General features: G+C 45.3%; 3 pseudogenes; all 3 read left to right on the forward strand.

Moving 5' to 3' along the window:
- Nucleotides 1–21,514, forward strand: part of LOC147427381 (uncharacterized) — a 156,917-nt pseudogene that overhangs the window by 4,190 nt on the left and 131,213 nt on the right.
- LOC147427383 (uncharacterized) lies at nucleotides 7,281–8,629 on the forward strand (annotated as a pseudogene).
- Nucleotides 10,560–21,314, forward strand: LOC147427384 (uncharacterized; annotated as a pseudogene).

The following is a 21,514-nucleotide window of genomic DNA, read 5'->3' on the forward strand; positions in this document are numbered from 1 at the left end:
ATAGCTCGTCTCCAGCCCACTGGGTTTCACCTGTGGTGGAGAGCTTCTTCAGGATGAGCTGTACGGGGAGAGGAGGAAAACCCTCTACCCGTCCTCTAAAACAGCGAGAGCAGTAGCCGAACCACTCCTCCTTAGGGCATGGAAACCTTCTTACCACTTCTGCTTCAGTATTGTCGAAATGGACGGGCAGTACTCGCATGCGCCGTGCGAATCGATAGGCGACCTTTCGCCGCTTAGCCTCGGATGACCTTCTTTTTGGCAAACTGGGTACGACCCGGCTTTCCGAACTTGAAGCACTCGTGTGGCCAGATGCTTCTTCCTTTGGGGTAGTGTGTTTCCACACTGGTTTAGCCCTTTCTTACCTTTGGCTCGAGCAACCTCTTTTGGCCACTTTTGAGTAGAGGTTATACCTTTGATTGTAGTTTTCTTAGGAAAAAGAGGCCTTACCGTTTCCTTTCCTCCCTTGATATGGACAACCTCCTCGCGGTGAATGTCGATGTAGCTGATTTCAGCCCCTTCGCTACCTTCGTTGCTGGCACTCATTGATAGTGTGCTTTGGTTGGCAGCAGTGATGGCACTTCATAGACTTCCCACATGATGCTCTCAATTTGTGGTTAGAACGAGCAACACAAGATGGGGAGCTTACCTCTTGAATACTGACGACACTACAGCCTAGCAGTAGTACTTCAATGAAGGCAGCTAGTGCCTCTTTAGTCTCCTCCTCTTCCATCCTCTAGTTAGAGAATTATTTCAGCCATTCATCCAAGATTGATGATGTACGTTGCTTTCAGCATTGTAAACTGGGGGTTTTCGAGAAGCCCTCCTCAGTGGGGGCACCAAATGACGAGCGCAAAGTGAGACACGGCCCCGACGGCCTCGAAAACGTAGGGAGCCGATGCATGCCACAAGCCGGTCATGGTGAAGCGAACAGGGGCACCACCTAGCTTTGAGCGGCTAGGACGCAGACAATGGTGATTGAAAATATTACGGACTCTACACACCAAGCGAGAGAGAGAGAGAGAGAGAGAGAGAGAGAGAGAGAGAGAGAGAGAGAGAGAGAGAGAGAGAGAGAATATATGACAGGCAATGAGAACCCTCAGAGTGTGAGGGAGAACTATTTTTTTGCAATATTTATAGCAACCTTATTTTCGGCGAGGTGGCAATCATGGTGATACAGAGATAGAGGGAGAGATACTGAGCCTACTGGTGCGTTCTCTAGAGATGACTCATCGACACGAAAACCTTGCTAACATGAGTATGTGTGTGTGTGTATCGACCATTGGAGTCGAGATGTAGACATAGCTTCTTATATAGTACCAAATTCCAAAAGAAATCGTTACACTAAGTCCCCTCTCTCGTGATGCAAATGTTATCAATCCCTCCCACCAAAATACTACCAAGTACTGACCTCTGATGAACTTGCCCCCCCCCCCCCCCCCGATAGTGACCTCTCGTTGCCTTTTATAGGTGTTGGATGCTTTAGATTAGGGTAATCTGATTAGATTAGGGTTTTAATCGGGGGAGACAAAGCAAGGCGGTGGGCCCTTGGTGGTTGACCCATGCTTTATCTTAGGAAATATTATAGAGGAAAACCTCTAGTTGGGCCTTTGTGACCATCACCTAGAGAGAGATGAGAATTTACAAAAATGGGATTTTTACAAGATTTGGTTTGAAACTAGAAAAATGACGACAAACTACGGATTTTACTGCAAAGGGCGTTGTGGATGCAATGCCGGTGAATGGCGACCTAGCTGGTGCATCGGTGTGGCACATTCATCATTTTCGGGGGCATGCCTTCGGCGTCTTTTCTTGTTTCAGTGTTGGCGGTGCGACTTGGCCGTCTCCTTTCTTTTAGTTGATGACGTTGATGTCCTTCGTGTGTTTTTTCTTTTTTTATATTATTTTTGGTGCGTGCGTATATGCGTGCATGTTGTTTGGTTGTTTGGGTGCGTGTGCGTGTACTTATGTATATATGTAAGTGTGTGTAATGTGAGTGTGTAAATGCGTGCTGAATGTGTGTCTGTAGGTGGGGGAGTGTGTGCGTGGGAACGAGGGAGTGTAAGCTATTTATATATATATATATATATATATATACTTATATTTTTCTTCTTTTTTCGGTTTCCTGCTGTCTGCAGAGAACACGAGGAGGGTGTGTGAGTGAGAGCGAGATGGTGTGTGTGTGTGTGTGTGTGTGTGTGTGTGTGTGTGTGTGTGTGTGTGTGTGTGTGTGTGTGTGTGTGTGTGTGTGTGATAGAGAGAGCGTGCTCCTATTAATTGGATGCGCCCGCGTGGCCGCTCGACACAGAGAGCGAGCGAGAGAGAGAGAGAGAGAGAGAGAGAGAGAGAGAGAGAGAGAGAGAGAGAGAGAGAGAGAGAGAGTAAGAACTCGGGACAGTGGGAGCGTGTGAGGGTGTGTGTGTGTGTGTAGTGGGTGTGTGGGTGAGAGAGAGAGAGAGAGAGAGAGAGAGAGAGAGAGAGAGAGAGAGAGAGAGAGAGAGAGAGTATGGTTCTGTGGACTGGCTGCACTCGTGTGGGCTGATCCGGGAGTGAGAGAGAGAAGGAGAGAGAGAGAGTGAGAGTGCCAGGGTGTGTGTGGCGTGTGTTGATTGAGGGGGAGAGAGAGAGAGAGAGAGAGAGAGTGCTCATATTCTGTGGGGCCTGTGGGCTGACAAGAGCGCGAGAGAGGGAGAATGAGAGAGGGGGGGGCTCGCTGTTTGACAGAGAGCGAGAGGGGGGGGAGGAGGTCAATGGGGGGATTGGGTTCCCATAGAGAGAGGAAAAAATAAATTTTGTTTATGGCGAGGTCGTGCCCAAAGAGAGCGAGAGGGAGAGCTAATTGAGGGAGGGGAAGATAGGGGAAGATAGAGCGGTGGTCCGCCGGTGGGAAGAAAACAAGAGGGGAGAAATGGAGCGGAGAGTGAGGTCGAGGGAGTGTGGACAAGAGGGAAGAGGGAGGGTTGAGGCTTGCGGCCCGCTAGGCAAGGTATGGATGAGCAGAGAGAGAGAGAGAGAGAGAGAGAGAGAGAGAGAGAGAGAGAGAGAGAGAGAGAGAGAGAGAGAGAGAGAGAGAGAGAGAGAGAGAGAGAGAGAGAGAGAGAGAGAATGAGAGAGAGAGAGAGAGAGAGAGAGAGAGAGAGAGAGAGAATTGACAAAAATTGGTGGCCCACCAGGGAATATAGACAGTGGCAATGATTTTTATGCGCCCATTGGGCCAGGCGATGTAGAAGCAGGGTAAGTGAGAGAGAGAGAGAGAGAGAGAGAGAGAGAGAGAGAGAGAGAGAGAGAGAGAGAGAGAGAGAGAGAGAGAGAGAGAGAGTTGGCGGAGCCAAGCAGCAGGAGAGAGAGGGCTTTGTCTTCTGGCGATAATGGAGAGATGTGGCCAAATTGGTGGCATCCCGCCAGTGGTTAAGCCTAGAGGGGTGGTGAATGTTTTTTTTAAAAACAGTTTTTATCATTTTTCTTGGTAATATGATCTCCTCTTCTTGGGGTTTGGTTCTCGCGGTCGTGGTTTCGAAAACCGGCCGTCAATGCATTCATTGGAAACTGCTCTAGGTACATTTGGAATATTCACTCTTTCAGATATACACAATCATAGCCATTAAGATATATTTGAATCAACATTTCATCAAATCCATCTCTTAACATATCAAGCTTTCAAAATCTCCCCAAATACGCACATATAAAATAAGTGAACATAGTATATATAAAATATACGATGTTTTAAAAATTATTTGTAATACATGTATATATATATAGAGCATAGTTTTATATATCCCCAATCAAGCGCTTTAAAATTAAAATGAACATAGTATACATAGAATATATGGTATTTAAGTATATAGATGTATATACTTAAATATTTGGTATTTAAGTATATAGTATATAGAACTATACTAATATAATATAGTATCAATATACAATGCCAGTAATTAGTACCAAAACCGTTGTTGACTACCAGTACCAGTACTGGAGTGACAATACTGGTACTGGTACTGCTATACTAACTACTATACCAACATAGTGCCAATATTGAGGTATATATACTTAGATATATGGTATATAAGTATATAGTATATAGAATTATACTAATATATTATAATACCCGTACTCGTAATGATACTGCACTGATATTGGTACTAGTCCAGTACCAGGATATTGAGTACAATACCAGTACTAGGTACCACTCCAATACCAATACTGTGTATAGTACCACTATCAATATTGGTACAGTACTAATACTAGACTGATACATTACCAATACTGGTATTGGTACATTACTAGTATCAGTATACAACATTTACTAGTATTGGTATCAATACCAGTATTGATATAGTACGAATATTTGTATACAACGTTATTGATATTGTACTCAACTAGGACTATATTGGACTGAGCGTATTGGTACTGGTACTGGTATGTTGATTGCTATATTAGTACAATACCAGTACCGGCCAATACTAATACTAGTACCAGATCCAAAATAGTACGAGTACAAATATTGGTACAGTACCAGTACGAGTATCAAAATACAACGTTACTGATACTATACTGGTACTGACATTATATTGTACCGATATATGGTATCTAAGTATATAGTATATAGAACTATACTAATAAATTATACTACCAGTAGGGAATTCACCGCCATCTAGAGGAGCTAGCTACACTAGATTCTCAACCACTTGCTCTCTCAGGCCATTAAGTTGTGCTTGACCTCTCCCTCTACCAAAAAATGGGTAGATACCACCTCTCTCCCTCGGCAAATAAGGACAGTGTGGCACATAATGCCCTTCTTGCCTTCGAAATTGCTACCAACAAAAAAGTTCAAAGCATCTTGTTGTCCTCATTTGGCATCCGCAGTGACAGGATATATAGCTCAAAATCCAAAATCCATTTGTTAGGACTCTCATTACCTATAAAAATCAGACCATAGCACCAAGACACCATCTTTACCAATGCAAAAATTTGTTCTCTTCACCAACGGGAGCAATCAATGTGCTCCTCCATGGGGGCACCAGCAGATGGAAAGGGAGAAGGGGGTACACACCCAGAACACAGAATGTGCGCCTCTCTATAGTTCAAGGTAAGCACAGCACCCCAATCCACTGGGATTCACCTTCAAAATCCGTAAAAGTTCACCTATATATGCTCAGTTTGCCACACCAATATGCACATACATGCTTTATGAAAGCTCCAGCACCTGTTACACTCCCAATACCTCAATTCCACAAAGAAAACTTGCACAAACCTCTCTCTCTCTCTCTCTCTCTCTCTCTCTCTCTCTCTCTCTCTCTCTCTCTCTCTCTCTCTCTCTCTCTCTCTCTCTCTGCACACATGGACTTTGGTTCGCGGTTGCACTCAACCACACCGCAACTAGAAACACATGCAAAGAATACCAGCATAAGGGGGGAAGGGAGTGGGGAAACAATACCAAGAAGGGAGAAAACAGGCGAGGGTCTTCTTGCACAAGCTTACACTGACTCCATGGTGACATAGAGGATAACAACTCCTCTCCCTAACTCTTTTCAAGCTTCACTGGCAAAAAGGCCCTTTACAATTTTTTGAAATCCCTCTTATAGGGAGGCTATACTTGGAAAATTTTAAAAAGGTGGGTTCTGTACCACTCGTACACCTCTAGGAGAGCTCATTTTTTGAAGTTGAGTTGATTTTTATCCACTTGGGGGGTACCATTTTAGCACCCTTTGTCAATTGCTAACACCTCAGCCCCTCTTTCCCCCTCACACTCCTTGAGAGAATCTCTTTGAGCTCATTTTGGTTGTCACGGCACCATAACAACCCATCTAGTGCACACTTGCCTCCAATAAAAGGTTTTGGTGATTTGTGAGCCCGCGAGCACGATCGCCATTCAAACTTCCATGTCATCACCTGCACCATGTGGACAGTGCCACCAAAAAGCCACCATCACCACCACAAAGCACCACTGAGCACCATGTGCAGTGCTCAGAGGACATGCATATAATCCGTAGGCTTTAGCAAGCCCAACTCCAGCTTCCACTTTCTCTTCATCTTGGCCAGATAGACCGTATCATCATAGGTATCGACACCTAATTCCACCTTTTCTCTGATCTTTGGATGCAAGCACTCAAGAAACTTTGACAACTTTAGGTATACTGATTGCCTTTGATCCCATTAACAACCTCTAACTGCTTCCAATTGGCTTCCAATTGACTTCAAATTGCTCAAGAAAATTTGAAAAAATCTTACTTACATCTTGGCGTACTACTTTCAGCTTTGCACCAGCCTCCTTCAACGTAACCACCTTTTGAAACCGATTCAAGAAATGATATTGCGGCTCCCACCACGAACCTTGATCATCATGCTTCAGATCATCAACCCATATCTTTGCTCATCTACGTATCAACAATGGTGCCATTTACAGCTATTCCACATATGTCAACATACGCATCGATAGCATCGATAATGCAAAATTGTCTAACCGATCCTCGGGGTCTTCACCTGTAAATATGGGACCAAAACTTGGCTTCATCATCTCTGTCTTTCTCACACACACAGATGCTTGGGGAGGAATGCACATCTCAAACCGGCACAAACAGCTAGAGCAGAGCAAAGAGAAGGAAGGAAAGGGGGAAGAAACGGCAACAATCTGGCTATGACTTACTTCAATTCCCACAAGAAAACCTTAAACAAACACGATGCATCTTGACTATACTAGCTCCGTCAGCACGAGCACGACGATCGCAAAAAACTTTGGCAATCACAGCTTCGCCTTCATGCGGCTCTGTTCGCTAAGAGTGGCAACAAACCTCCTCCTACCGATGCCCTCATTGGCACAAAATTAGTCCACAAATTCCACCTCTGGAAGCCCCTCATTGAGCATTGCCCCTTGGCCAAAATACCTCCCCCTCAAATCTGTCAAAAACTCGCCCTTGTACCATCTTGACCACCGCAAGCAGGCAAAAACTCTCTTCCCTTCCTCTTCTCAATTCTCCTCTTCTCCTTTCTTTCTCTTCTTTTTTTTTGTTCTTCTTTTCTGCGCGTCCCTTCTTCTTGGACGGTGCTCTCTCCTTACTCTTTCTTTTCTCCTCCTTTTACCTAGGCTTTTTGGCCTGCAGAAGGGAATAGGGTTTTAGTGGCAAGTTTGTTGCAAACTGTAGGCCGTCCGATGGTTTGTTAGATGGCTGCCACGTGTATCAAGGCCTTTAGGGTTGTTTTATCAAGGGTCATTTGACCCATGTGGAATCCCTTTTCGTGCTTCTCCTGGCGGGCCTCGGTCCTTTCTGCTCTACTCCTGCCAGAGGATGTGGCGCGCGCGCAGCGGGTGCTGTCCTTGCGAGAAGACTGCTGCACAGCAGGTATTGTCCTACCACAGGACGTAGTTGTTGCATGCGTAGCTTTTTGTTTAATGGCGGGGGGTTTTCAAGGCTCTGGAAGGTGATTGCATTGAAGGGGGTTGCTTTGCAGGCTCAGGCGGCGAGGACGTGGCAGCAAAAGCTTTTCCATGCGCTGTTCTACTCGTTTCATGCCGCAGGCGGGCTTCTCAAGGTCTTTGAAGGTGATCGTGCAGTCTAAGATCACGAGGATTGCTCGTGTTGGTCTTTGTGGTTCAGTGCACGTGTTGAATGGAGCACAGGACAATGAGGAGATGTAATTTGCATGTGGTTGTTGTAGCCTATATGACAGGCCAGAAAGCGAGAAAAATGCTTTGTAATATGTTCTTGCTTTGGGTGTTATCATTATACTGTGTCATGGCAGCAAGTCTGAGAATTTGTTTTGATGTGTGAGCTTTTGAGCTACATTATCTAGTGCAAGATTCTCTGTTTGTCCTGCTTTGTACAAGCTTTTGAGCTACATTACCTAGTGGAAGATTCTCTCTCTGTTTTGCTTTTGCACATGTGTCCTCAAGTCTCAGTTCTTCTTGCTTCAGGTGTTATCATTATACTGTGTCATGGCAGCAAGTCTGAGAATTTGTTTTGATGTGTGAGCTTTTGAGCTACATTATCCAGTGCAAGATTCTCTGTTCATGTTTGAGATTTTACCTATCTGTTACTATTCAATTTGTATCTGCTTATATGCTGTAATCATAAATTTAAATCAATCGAGCATTTGAAAGTGCGTTGTAGATTGGTTTGAGAGTTTCTTTCTTGCGTCTCAAAGTACTTGGAATAACATTTCTTTGCAAATCATCTTTACCATGGCATCTGATGATGGCGTTGTCGGTGGCGGTGAAGGGAGTGCAAGCAATGCCTCGCCCAACGATGGTGAGAGCATGGACTTCTCTGGAGGTTTGCTTTTTTGACTCGTGCGCTGCTCTTGTGTTGCGTTGTTGGTCTTGGTTTGTCTGTGCTTGTGAGCGTTGCAGTTCAAAAAGTTTGTTGCGCTGGTCTTGTTCTCCTGATCCTGCTGCTTGCTTTTTGTTGCGCTTGCAAGTGATGCACTCGTGATGGTGGTCACGTGTTTGGGTCCAAAAAAGCGCAACAGTAGGGCTGCGGGTGCATGGGCCCTTGCTGACATTATTGGCAGGTCACGCTACAAGGGGTTGGACCCTCATCGCTCTAGTGTGGGATTGGCATCAGGTCGTGAGCTGCCCTGCGTGGAGCCGCGAGTAGCCATCGGGGAGTTGCTCACCTAGGAGCCGAGAGCAAGCTAAGCTTTATTCAGTTGTGTGCCTCAGCACCTGCGTACGCATTCTGGCCATCTACTCCAGATGCCTGCAGTGGGTTCTGGTACTGTACCATTGCGCCGAGGTTAGGGGCTGTTTTGCTCAATCGCCTAAACTGTGCAGGGCCAGGGTGATTAAATCTCGTTGACTTTGTTCACATAGGTAGCAGCCCTTTTTGACTGAGGGCTTGTCTCCTTCTTTTGCAATGTAATTTGGTTGTGGAGCTGTGTCGAGCTAGACATTTGCTGGATGTGTTTGGCTTACACTTTGAGACCCGGAGTTGGGTCCGAGGTTCAAGGGATTCTGGATCGCTCTCTCTATTTTGGTACTTGGCTGTCATTTAGGTGTTGTCGGCTACTGTAGACCCGGGCATACTGTTGCTCTCAGGTTCGAGAAGCTCTCGTGTGTTGATCATTGTTGGAGTATTGTGGGTTCCCCGTTGTATCATACCAGGGGCGGTAATCTGTCTTCACCTTCAGTAGGCTCTGCTCAATCGCATCGAGTACCTCGCTAGGGGGCTTCTTATCAAGAAACTTAGGTGTTCCTAATCGGCATCCATGACTTCGATGGCTGGTGCATTCAACGTTGCTCCTCGTGAGCATAAGGCCGCAATACAATAGCACGAGCATCACAACAAATCTGGCCTTGACCTCCCAAGACACTCATTTATTGTCATGTTTGAAACCAAACTTGGCTCGCACCATGTTACCTCCTTGCATTTTGTCTGCCCCTCCAGCTCAGGCTCCACTCGCTCGTGCCATCTTGACATTCGACCAGATCGTCCACTGTAGTGCAGGACGGCTCAGGTAAAGGCATAGCCAGCCCTTTGCTTGCATCATGTCTGGCCAGTCAAGCCAGCTCTGGGGGCTCAATGTCCTAAAAAAAAAATCAGTCGAAACTTTGCTCCATGCTTATCATTGAATGGATAGTTCTCCCGTGTATCAAGTGAGTACAATGATTGTGACCAGGACACCAATTCTTACTAATGGCTGCTCATCTGCCCAAACTTTCGCGACAACATGCTTGGCCGTTCACTAGTTCACAGGCCGCCTCAGTCGAGGGGAGTTTGACTCCTCCAACCGCACCATACCTGATCTACCGAACCATGTTTGGAAAGCCCAACTCTTGATGGCCAGGATTTGTGAATACTTGACGAACGGACACCTCATCTTGAGTGCCAAATCCGGAAACTGGTGGTTCATTACATCTTCATCGAAGTGGAATTTCACACTCGCCATAATCTGCCCCTACCTGCCAAGGCGCATGTCCGTTGAGAACAACCCGAAAGGTGCTGCCTCTAGTTTCTTTAACTTTGCATACACCCACTCGACGACCCTCTGCCTTTGCCAATGATAGCACTAGCATTACGCACATGCAACGGCTGTCTCGTATCTCACAGGCGCAATCTTTTTATGTTGTGGTTATATCTTTGCTGAGCTGCCTCTACTTCCAACAACTCACAAAGCTCAGTAAGCCCAACCTTGGGCATCAGTCCTTCATTAGCTTTTGGCTTATGCATGTCTACCTATGCTCACATTTGCCCATTGGCTGAGGGGAGTGAATCAATAGACTCGACCTAGCGCTCTTTATGATCATCCTCGCTTGAGTGGCTCACAATCTTGCTACCTGGCTCGGAGGCCTCCATATACGTTGCCTCTCATGCAGAAGCTCATGATGTTATGCATTGTATGGAAAACATTGAGAGACTTCGTTTTCCTGCATGAGAAAATTTCTAAATCTTCTTGTGTATGTAACATGGCGAGGGCTTTGAAACGTGACATTTTCCAAGATTAAATAACTTGTTTGCTTGCTCATCCAAAAAGAAATCATATTTGGCGCAAGCTTGTTTGCATCCTTTCAAGAAGTTCGCTCCCGTGCCTCGTTCTCACTTTCCTTTTATAAGTGTGCTGCTCCTAGGATGTTTTTTGCGCCCTCTTTGCTTTGCTCAACTATTCAATGCTATGGTTAATTGGATGCTTCCTTTTCTTTTCCTCTTGCAGAGCTGCGTAGGTTCTTTGAGTCTCCTCCATGCCCTGCAGGGAAACGTTCATCGCACATGGTAGTGTCGAGCTCTGCCGGGTCGCCGCCAAATTCAGGCTTCGAGGAAATCGTAGCTGGGAAGAGGTGTAGGCGTGCCTTGCTTCAAGGAAGCCCTGCTAGCGATCCCGTTGGCAGTGCAAGTATGGCCGGTGTGCACAAGCATTCTTTCTGGTCGAATAGTCTTGACGTGTCTACGATGTTCTTCTCCACAACGCATTCTTGATTGTTGAGTTGCGTTGTGAGCGAGATGAAAACACACACAGCGCCTCTATAACGACCCGACACACACTCTTGGGAAGATACACACACACACTAGGGGGCACCACTCGGCTTACACAACACACCTGGCCGAGACAAGGAACACACCTCTGGAGTGAGAGGAAAGAGACTATCCACTTGCCCACTCCACACAGACACACACACACACACACACACCCAAAAAACTCAGCTCAAAAGAGGAGAATTTCTGATGTTTAGATACAAATGATCTTGGGCCAACACCAATGGGGCAAACAGCTCACACAATATGGGTAAAAGATACTAGATACAATCACAAACTAGAGCAGAAACTTCGCTCATAGGAGATACTTACACAGAAAAACAGCAGGAAAAGAGTGAGGAATTTGGAAAAATGGACAGCGCCATCGCGTCCGGAACGGCCCAAAACCCCAGTCTACAATGTCAAAGTGCTCAAATCCGACCTCGATGAGCAGTTTACGGCCAAAACAGGCTCCAAAATGAGCAAAAACACACCTGCGGCTGTTCCTCCTCTCTTCTCCACATTTTTTCTGGTCTTCTCTCTGTTTTTTCAGTTCCCACACTTAGCTTTTTTAGTTGGGCACCCTTGGCCTTTTAGATGACCTCAAACGGACCCCGAACAGGCCAAAAACTGACCTCGCAGTGCATAGTTGTCACCTTTTTGCATCATTCGCACACCTGGCACTCAGCTTTTTTCCAATAATGCATCTCGCCACCACGTGAAGTGGCCCCAAAAATTGGTCCTAATGATGACCTTTCTGCATAACTCTCACCAGAAAACACCCACGTTGTGTCCATCCTCATCCGCGTGCAAATATTGACCTCGTTCGCCCTCCTGACGCCACTAGATGCCATCTGACGCACCTGCTGACCTCACGTCGTCGGCCCGCGGATAGCTTCCTCGAGAAGTTTTATGCGCTACCAACTCCTCCTTATTGTATAAAAAACACAGTGGTACTGGTAATAGTGAAAATCGATGCACTATGTACACCCTGTCCTACCTGTACACATGTGGGCCCCACATAACCACCTGGCTAAGGAAAATGGGCAATCCTTTATTTGATGCACCATGCATGTGTATGTACATATGCGCAATCCCTTGCTCCAAAAAACTCCTGACATAATTTGCCCATCCCCTAGCCTGCTAGATCATTCATGATCAGCAGCAGCAAAGAGAGATATGAGACTCGCCGCATCACAGGTCTCCTCATCCCTCACCAACACTCCTTGATCCACAGACAGCTCATCTTGCTCCACCATCATCAATCTAGCATGATACAATTTAAGACGCAACCCATTTATCCTTGACTTATGTAGAACATCATCCAGGTTAGCCAGCTGATATGTGCCATTTGGAAAACACTCCACTACCTTGAAAGGGCCTTCCCACTTAATTTGAAACTTCTTTTGGAAGGGGTTGTCCAGCTTACTGTTGTAGCGCAAAACCAAGTCATGTTTCTTGATACCCTTACTTTTGACCTTTTCATTTATCTTTGCCAAAGCCTTATCCTGCATGTGCCCATAATGCTCCAATGCGCTCATCCTATCCAACTGGACCTCTTGTAACTGCAAGAGCCTCTCTTTGAATGCATCACTAGGCGGCCCAAGAAACTTCTCTAACATCTTGACCGCAGGCAACTCTACCTCCACAGGCAATAGTGCTTCCTTTCCATACACCAAATGAAATGGAGTAAACCCTATACCTGTCTTCACCGAAGTACGGTAAGCCCATAATGCACTAGGCAATTCCAAATCCCAATTCTTTCCTTGGTGCTCTGTCACTTTAGAAAGAATTTGTACCAACTCACCATTGAATCTTTCATTTAATCCATTACACTGTGGGTAATAAGGAGTGGTATGCTGGTGCTTAATCTTCATCTTTGCACATAAAAAATCTAGCAGTTTAGCTCGAAATCCTGGCCCCTTATCTGAAAGTAGCTCTAATGGCACCCCAAACTTGCAACATATTTCATCATACACAAATTTTGCCACATCCTTTGCAGTGATCTGTTTTACTGCTATAGAAAGATAGTCCACTGCCGTCAAAATATAGCTTTTGCCCCTGCTTGTGATAGGTAACGGGCCTATTGCATCAATCCCCCACTTTTCAAACACATCAAACGCCATAATGGTTTTTCGTAGCTCCGGCTTCAACACTCTCTTCCCAAATGCTTGACACCTATTGCAAGACCTACACCAATGGTGAACATCCTTGTGCAAACTAGGCCATACATACCCCTCTTGCAAAATCTTATGCAAGGTGATCTTTAGAGCAAAATGGCCACCACATGCGCCTTCATGATTCTCTTCCAACACTCTGTAAAGCTCCTCCCGCCAAGGTACACGTCTCAACACGAGATCGGCCCCTTTCATGTATAAGACATCACCAATCAATTTGTACATGTATGCTCTACGCACAAAGCCATACTTCTTAGACTTATGAATCTCCTTTGGAATGATTCCTGTTAGCAAAAACTCCTCTTCTTGAGCCAAACTTTCCCGGCCATGATAAAGAGGTAAAGTGGTCCTCAACACGAATAGCTCCCCAATCATGCCTTGAGCTGCTTCATGTGCCTCTCCATTTAGAGCACGTTCAATGTGTCTGATGCTCCATGCTTCAAACTTTTTTAACAGGCCTTTAATTCTAAAGCACATTTCCTTCAATGAGGTGTTCTTGCTCTTCCACACACCCAGCACTTGCTTCACCACTAACAAGGCATCACCTTTTATGCTCAACCTTCGAACCCCATGCTTCAAACAAATGTGTAATCCGGCTTCCAATGTAGCATATTCAGCATCATTGTTACTATGCGCATCCAATTTGAACCCTCTCTTGCATACTAGCTTCCCCTCTGGATCATAAAGTGCTATACCCCCTGAAGCTGCATCATGGCTCTTTCTGTATGAACCATCAAAGAACAACACATGTGCATTGCTGATCTGTGGCACTTCTTCAACTACCTTTCTCACCACCTCTTCCTTAACAATAAGGGGATTCTCCTTGTAGGTCAACAAATAAGCTAGGGTAGCCCTTGTACTATCTTCCACTAGAAAAGAGAACTCAAACTCTTGCAGCTCAATTACCCATTTCTTCACCACATTTGACATGTTAATACCATTAATTAACTGTGGCAAAAAAGCATAACTCGTCAAGAAAACAAAAGGCCGTGGTAGCAAGTAATGACAAAATCGTCGACAAGCAAATATTACACTGGCCATCACTAGCTCTACTTCCGATAACTTTCTCTCCGCTACCAACTTCACTCGGCTTGCACAATACACTGGCCTCATATAATGGCTGCCCTTCCCCTTTTGCAATAGCATGGCTCCAATGGCATCATCCCCTACTGATGGATTTACATAAAAAACTTTCTCCCAATCAGGAGCCTGCATGGCTGACAACCCCCCTAACACCTCTTTCACCTCTTGAAACACTTCTTCACACTTGTCATCCCATTGCAATGGATCATGCTTTGCCACTTGCTGTAATGGATAAAGAAGCTGCGAAGACAATGGAATAAACCGTGCCATGTACTTCACTTTGTGTATAAAGGTTGCCAATTGCTTCGTACTCATAGGTGATGGAAGAAGAATAATAGACTTAACCTTGTCTGGATCAGCCTCAATGCCATTTTCTGACACCATGTGGCCCAATAACTTCACCCTTGGCTGTGCTAGATGACATTTCTTTGGATTTAGTTGTCCTCCACATTCATCATATCGAGCCAATACCATCTGTAGCTTCTCATGGTGATCAGCCCTACTGCTATAGACACAGAAGTCATCCATAAAAGCTTTAACACAACTACCAATGAATGGTTCCAACACCCAATTTGCTCTCTCTTGATAGAAGGAAGGTCCATTTGACAACCCAAATGGAAGTACCGTGTAGCAATAGCAGCCCCATGGCATAATGAAAGTTGTTTTTGTTCGGTCTTGAAGAGCAATCTTCAATTGAAATAGCCTGAAAAACCATCACACACATTGTACCTCTCATAACCTGCCACTGAATCCAAGATATGATCGATGGATGGAAGAGGATATGGGTTCTTCTTAGTGGCTGCGTTTAAGGGTTTAAAATCTACACAAATCCTCCACTTCCCATCCTTCTTTGGGCTGACTACTACTGGACTCACCCATTCTGTGGTCTCCACTAGAACTATGAACCCTGCCTTCAATAACTTGTCCACCTCTACCCGCAAGGCTTCCATTTGCTCTTGACCCATCCTTCTTAGCCTTTGCCGCACTGGCTTAGCACCTTCTTTCAGCTCTATTTGCATCTCTTCGCCCTTGAACCCTCTGATCTCTTCATATGAAGTAATGAACAAATCAGGAAAACTAGCCAGCATGTGCAAATATATATCCTTCTCCATAGCTGAGAGGTCTCCACTAATCATTTGCGTCATTAATTCCTGCTTCTTTGACAACTCAACCTTGGTTTGCATCAGCCCTTCAATCAATTCATAAGGCCCTTCACTTTCATCTTCAACCTCATTCGCAAATGCAACTAAACCAATCTCTTGGATTTCTTTGTCCATCAAAAGAAATGCAACATCAGCATCCTCATCACTGCTGGTAGTGCTATCACTGTCCTCATCTGTCACCGTGGAAGAGTCTTCATCACTAGACTCATCCTCATCTTCATAAAGCTCCTCTAATCGTTTCCTTGTGTCCATATTATAAAGCTTCTTGGTACCTGTCTTTCCATAGAGGCTAATCGTACCATGTCGCCAATCTTGAACAGCTCCCACTGCACGTAACCATGGTCTGCCCAGTATAATAGGATATGCTCCCAACCCTGCTGGCATCACATGAAAATCAACCACTGCCTTTGCATCATATGCCTCCACTTCTAAGCTCTTTACAACACCTAAGCATTTTACTTTTTTGATGGTTTGCCAATCTGATCCGAAAACCTGACACCCCAGCCACTGTGACACCATCTTCTCACGCATGAGTGTGTTAATGCATATTTGGGCTCCGCCATTCCACATACCAACCCCTTATCACGTCAACAAATTTACTTCCTCCTTTTATGCCACACAATCTACTATTGGACAAATGTCTTGTAGCTCTCCATTGCCAACACCTCACTGAACCTCTCTCTGGCTCTTTCTCCATTGGGCTAACACCATCCTCCTCTCCACTGTCGCTTTAGCTTAGGCACCATCTCTATTACAGCCTGCCCAAAAGTAACATCTGCCTTCCTGCTCGTATCGTTGCAGATCCTCCTCAAGTCATAGCTTAATTGCCCATCCCCTAGTGGAAATCTGAAACATGAAACTTTCAACGAGCTCTCCTTTTCCTCTTTAGCCTTGACATCCTCGCCTTCATGGCTCTTTCCTTTCTTCTTACTAGGCACTTCTTCCTTCCTTATCCTCTGTGGTCCTTTTCCCAATAGGCATCACTAATGTATCCTCTAGCTTTGATGCATTCTCCAAGGTGACTACACTTAGCACTTTTGTCTTTCCCTTTTCCTCCTGGGTCAGTCCACTGGTTCCTTCGTCTCCCTTAATTTCGATGCCATAATCATTTGACCTTGTTAGCACCTGTCTTGGCAATGGATACATGTCTCCCCCCATCCTTGGTGGCTTATCACATTGCGGGCTGATGTGACCCAACTCTCCACAATTATAACATGTGGGCGTCTGCCTCCAAAACCTACCATTGCTTTGTCCAACACCATTCCTAGGCCTTTCTTCACCTCCTGGCTGATTTGCAAACCTCCCTCGACCTCGATTATTTCCCACTTGACCTAACATGTTTAGGCTGAGATTCTTCATCAAATCTACCATTTGCCTCATGTCTTGCCTTAGCCCATCATCTTGCACTGCTGTAGTGACCACTGCTAGCATAACCTGAGTAGTAATAGGAACCACTGGTTCATGATGAACCCCTGACATGCGCCCTTGTAAAGACTCTATAGCTTGAAATTCAGACCTCATTGGCAAAGACTCCACCCCTAACTGGCTCATTTTCCTCAGCTTCCACTCTTTGTTCCTTGCTACCTCTAGTACATCCTCATATGTCCTAGGCTTCTTTAGCTCCACTCTCCAACGTATATTCTCCCAAAGACCAGACATTGCGTCATGATGAACCCTGACATGCGAACTTGTTAAAGACTCTATAGCTTGAAATTCAGACCTCATTGGCAAAGACTCCACCCTAACTGGCTATTTTCCTCAGCTTCCACTCTTTGTTCTTGTACCTCTAGTACATCCTCATATGTCCTAGGCTTCTTTAGTCTCCACTCTCCAACGTTATTCTCCAAGACAGCAAGAACCTGTCCTTCTTCATCATGTCAGGCGGGGGTACCTGTGGTGCTAAATCCTTGCACATTCGCTCATGCCAATGAAAACTTACGTATGTACGCATCTACTGGCTACCTTCCTTTTGCACCAAAGCCTATACGTCTTGCCACACCTTGTCAGGATCTTCTATCTTCACAAACTCCACTTCCAACCCATGTTGTAGATTGTCCCAACTCACTTACAGGTGGATCAACCATACGCAACTCCTCTTCAATGCTTTAGACCAAACTCGTGCATCACTCTTCAAACAAATTTGGAGAAGGGAAACATTTGCGTAGGGTCATGAATCTGGTTGCTAATGCAGGCAACCTCCATCTTTTCAAAAATTCTTCCACATATTCATCATTCTTCATGAAACTCGGGATAAGAGAAAGCCATGGCTACCAAATTATGATGCTTTGAGAACCCCTTTGAACACGTGCAAGAACCAAAACTTTTCACTACCAATCCCCAGAAACTTCAATGGAGCTCAACTTTAGATAAGGAAACAAACACATGCACATCAATGAGTTTTCATAGTTAATCATCGGAATGACAACAGGCAAAGGAATTCCAGGATCTCTCTCAATCTTCTTGTCCCAAACATAAAGACTATGCGCTGCTGGAAAAAGATCTTCCTGGACACATGAACATTAATCTGAATTCTTTGAGTTAAATGAAAAGGAGTGAACTGAGGGCCATTTTGATCATCCATTAAAGCCAACCATGAAGTCCAAGAAGGCACACCTGACTCAACCTCTGATTTTGCCAAATTTCAGCAGCATAACAGCATAAATGGCTCAAGATACCAAAAAAACTAGCCATCATAACTTGGGAAAATTTCGACAGAGTTTCCCCAAAAGTAGAGCAGTAGGAACCCAAAATATAGATGGCTATGTATGCATAAACTGTCAACAATAGAACCCGAGCATCAAGTAGGACTCACTAGTACATAGCTATGGCGAGGTTACAAAAAGGGTGCTCCAGCTACCTGTATCACCGAAAGGATCTCCACATTTGAGAATCCCCCAGCTCAATAAAAACCTCACGCTATCGACCCTCACGAAGGCTAATGCAAATCGCATATAGTCAAGTCTCAGAAATGACTATCTTCCAGACCAAGTTCAGAAATGGCTGGGGAAAAAACATACAACAAATACAACCAAGTATGGCTCAACAAATGCGTACAATGGCAGTTTCCACAAGTAACGTACAATCCAGCAGACAATGCGCTCAAATAGGCGCCATGTGATGAATTCCACACAACAACTGCAAGTGACATCACTGCTAGTATATCACTGTACTCCAGCTACCTGTACCTGTGTGAATCACTTGTACCTGTACCTGTAACCTGTAACTTGTAATCCGAAGCTCGAAGCTCGAAGCTCGAAGCAGAAGGTACTCGAAGAAGATCCTCAGTGGGGGCACCAAAAGTGTGAGCGGGATGAAAAACACACACAGCGCCTCTATAACGACCCGACACACACTCTTGGGAGATAACACACACTTAGGGGGCACCACTGGCTTACACAACACACCTGGCCGAGACAAGGAACACACTTTGGAGTGAGAGGAAAGAGACTATCCACTTGCCCACTCCACACAACACACACCCACACACACCACACACACACACACACCAAAAACTCAGCTCAAAAGAGGAGAAGTTCTGATGTTTAGATACAAATGAGCTTGGGCAACACCAATGGGCAAACAGCTCACACAATATGGGTAAAAGATACCAGATACAATCACAAACTAGAGCAGAAACTTCACTCATAGGAGATACTTCCACAGAAAACAGCAGGAAAAGAGTGAGGAATTTGGCAAAATGGACAGCACCATCGCGTCCGGAACGGCCCAAAACCCAGTCTACAATGTCAAAGTGCTCAAATCCGACCTCGATGAGCAGTTTACGGCAAAACAGGCTCCAAAATGAGCAAAAACACACCTGCGGCTGTTCCTCCTCTCTTCTCATGTTTTTTTCTGGTCTTCTCTCTGTTTTTTCAGTTCCCCACACTTAGCTTTTTTAGTTGGGCACCCTTGGCCTTTTAGATGACCTCAAACGGACCCGACGAACGGCCAAAAACTAACCTCGCAGTGCATAGTTGTCACTTTTTGCATCATTCGCACACTGGCACTCAGCTTTTTTCCAATAATGCATCTCGCCACCACGTGAAGTGGCCCCAAAAAGTGGTCCTAATGATGACCTTTCTGCATAACTCTCACCAGAAAACACCCACGTTGTGTCCGTCCTCATCCGCGTGCAATATTGACCTCGTTCGCCTCCTGACGCCACTAGATGCCATCTGACGCACCTGTTGACCTCACGTCGTCGGCCCGCGGATAGCTTCCTCGAGAAGTTTTACGCGCTACCAACTCCTCCTTATTGTAGAAAAAACACAGTGGTACTGGTAATAGTGAAAATCGATGCACTATGTACACCCTGTCCTACCTGTACACATGTGGGCCCCACATAACCACCTGGCTAAGGAAAATGGGCAATCCTTTATTTGATGCACCATGCATGTGTATGTACATATGCGCAATCCCTTGCTCCAAAAAACTCCTGACAGCGTTAAGATGGTGCTTTATTTTTTTTTTTGCAAGCAAAGGATACAAGCATCGTCTTCGTCTCAACAAGAACTTCCTTGGCGAGCTCATGAATTGGGCAAAGCTCCAGCCTCATTTTCTGAAGTTGGCCAATCTTCAGCCGCTCAAAATATCGTGGACACCGGCAAGCTACTGGACAAAGGGAAAAGCTTGTTAGTCAAGGAAACCTTGCCGTTATTCAAGATTAGTGATATAGATGAGGATAGTAAATCTTTCTCCATAGAGGGGAAAATCTTGAATTGGTATGGCACATATCGTTCTATCTCCCCTGGGCAAAAGAAAAATGCATGCTACTTCAAGTTCGACATCGTCGATGCCGATTGCATTGACACGATCACGGTCGTCCTTATGGATCCCTTCATTGAGACCTAGACCAAGAAGCTCAAGATCGGCTTGTTCGTAAGGATTGACCGTCCTCTTGTGAGGGCTAAAAACCATAATGATGCTGGGTCAGCTTTGTTCTCCTTGCACGTCAGTGCGTCAACAACCATTCGACCTTGTGACCCATTCCCTGTTGCTTTAGCATTCTATCCTGAGACCAAGATAAGCACATTTCTTGCTGACGCAACAATTTTTGAGACTACTAGCCCATGTTCGCCCTTGGCGACACTGGCGTTTGTTGTCTTGCAAAGCCGTAATTTCCATCAGAGAATTGGCACTACATTTGGGGATTTGGTTGTTTCTGATGGCCCAACCCCAGACGACAAAGCAGTTGTACGTATCAGAAGCATTGGCTTCAGCTTTTCTTTCTTTCGATATTGACAGACCTTTTGCCATATGTAGGTCAGCTTTGTCAACTCTCGAAAGTATGACTATGATCGAGTCATGGCCCAGATGGCTAGGGAGGACATTGTTATGTTTGTGGCTAGGAATATTGGCCTCTTTGTTGGCAAGGTGCGCACATTGTCTGTTTTGGATGTCACAACTTTGGCCCCCGTGCGAGGATCACACTTGAAGGAAGAGTTGACCACAGCATTTCATAGACAGTGTGAGATTCTCGGCTTTAATAGAGAGGTGACTTTGCATGGTTTGCACTCAACCGCATAAAGACATCTTTAGTGGTCTTCACACATTTGTTTCTTTTGTAGGTTGTGGGGACTTTGCGCTTTGTGAACTTCAATAGAGCTCTCTTGCATTCCCAGTGCTCAGTTTGTGACTCGCCGAAGGTGAAGAAGGTTGAAGGCCGACTGTGTTGCTCTCTTTGCGATAAATATCACGTCATCAACACGACTCTCAGGCTGGAGGCACAGATCCGAAGAAGCGTTGACAGACGTGTCGTGGTGGTTCAAGTGTCAGAGTCTATGGTGGATCGTCTTCTAAGCTTGCCAACGAGCTTCAAGGAGGTATACATGGAGAGCATTCCAGAGGCGAGGGATATTTTATTGACATCTGTTGTCAAGGGTGTGTTCAAAATTGGCACAAATGGGTCTATGATATCTTTCACTCCTCTGTTGGAAACCTAGATACTTTGAGAGCATCGATTTCCATAGCTTTTGGCCTTTCACTACAAATAACTATGCTTCCTTATCTAGACCCCTCTACAATCAATGAACTAAATTTTGGCTTGTCCATTGTATATCGTGTTTCATAAAAAAATCGTATCTTGCTTTTGAGCCTTGTTGCCGTGGTGTCTCTCCATAACTCGCTCTCTATTCTTCCTTGCTCTCCATCT

This window comes from Adiantum capillus-veneris, chromosome 23 (assembly GCF_014529385.1).
Source record: "Adiantum capillus-veneris isolate H3 chromosome 23, ASM1452938v2, whole genome shotgun sequence".
Taxonomy (NCBI): domain Eukaryota; kingdom Viridiplantae; phylum Streptophyta; class Polypodiopsida; order Polypodiales; family Pteridaceae; genus Adiantum; species Adiantum capillus-veneris.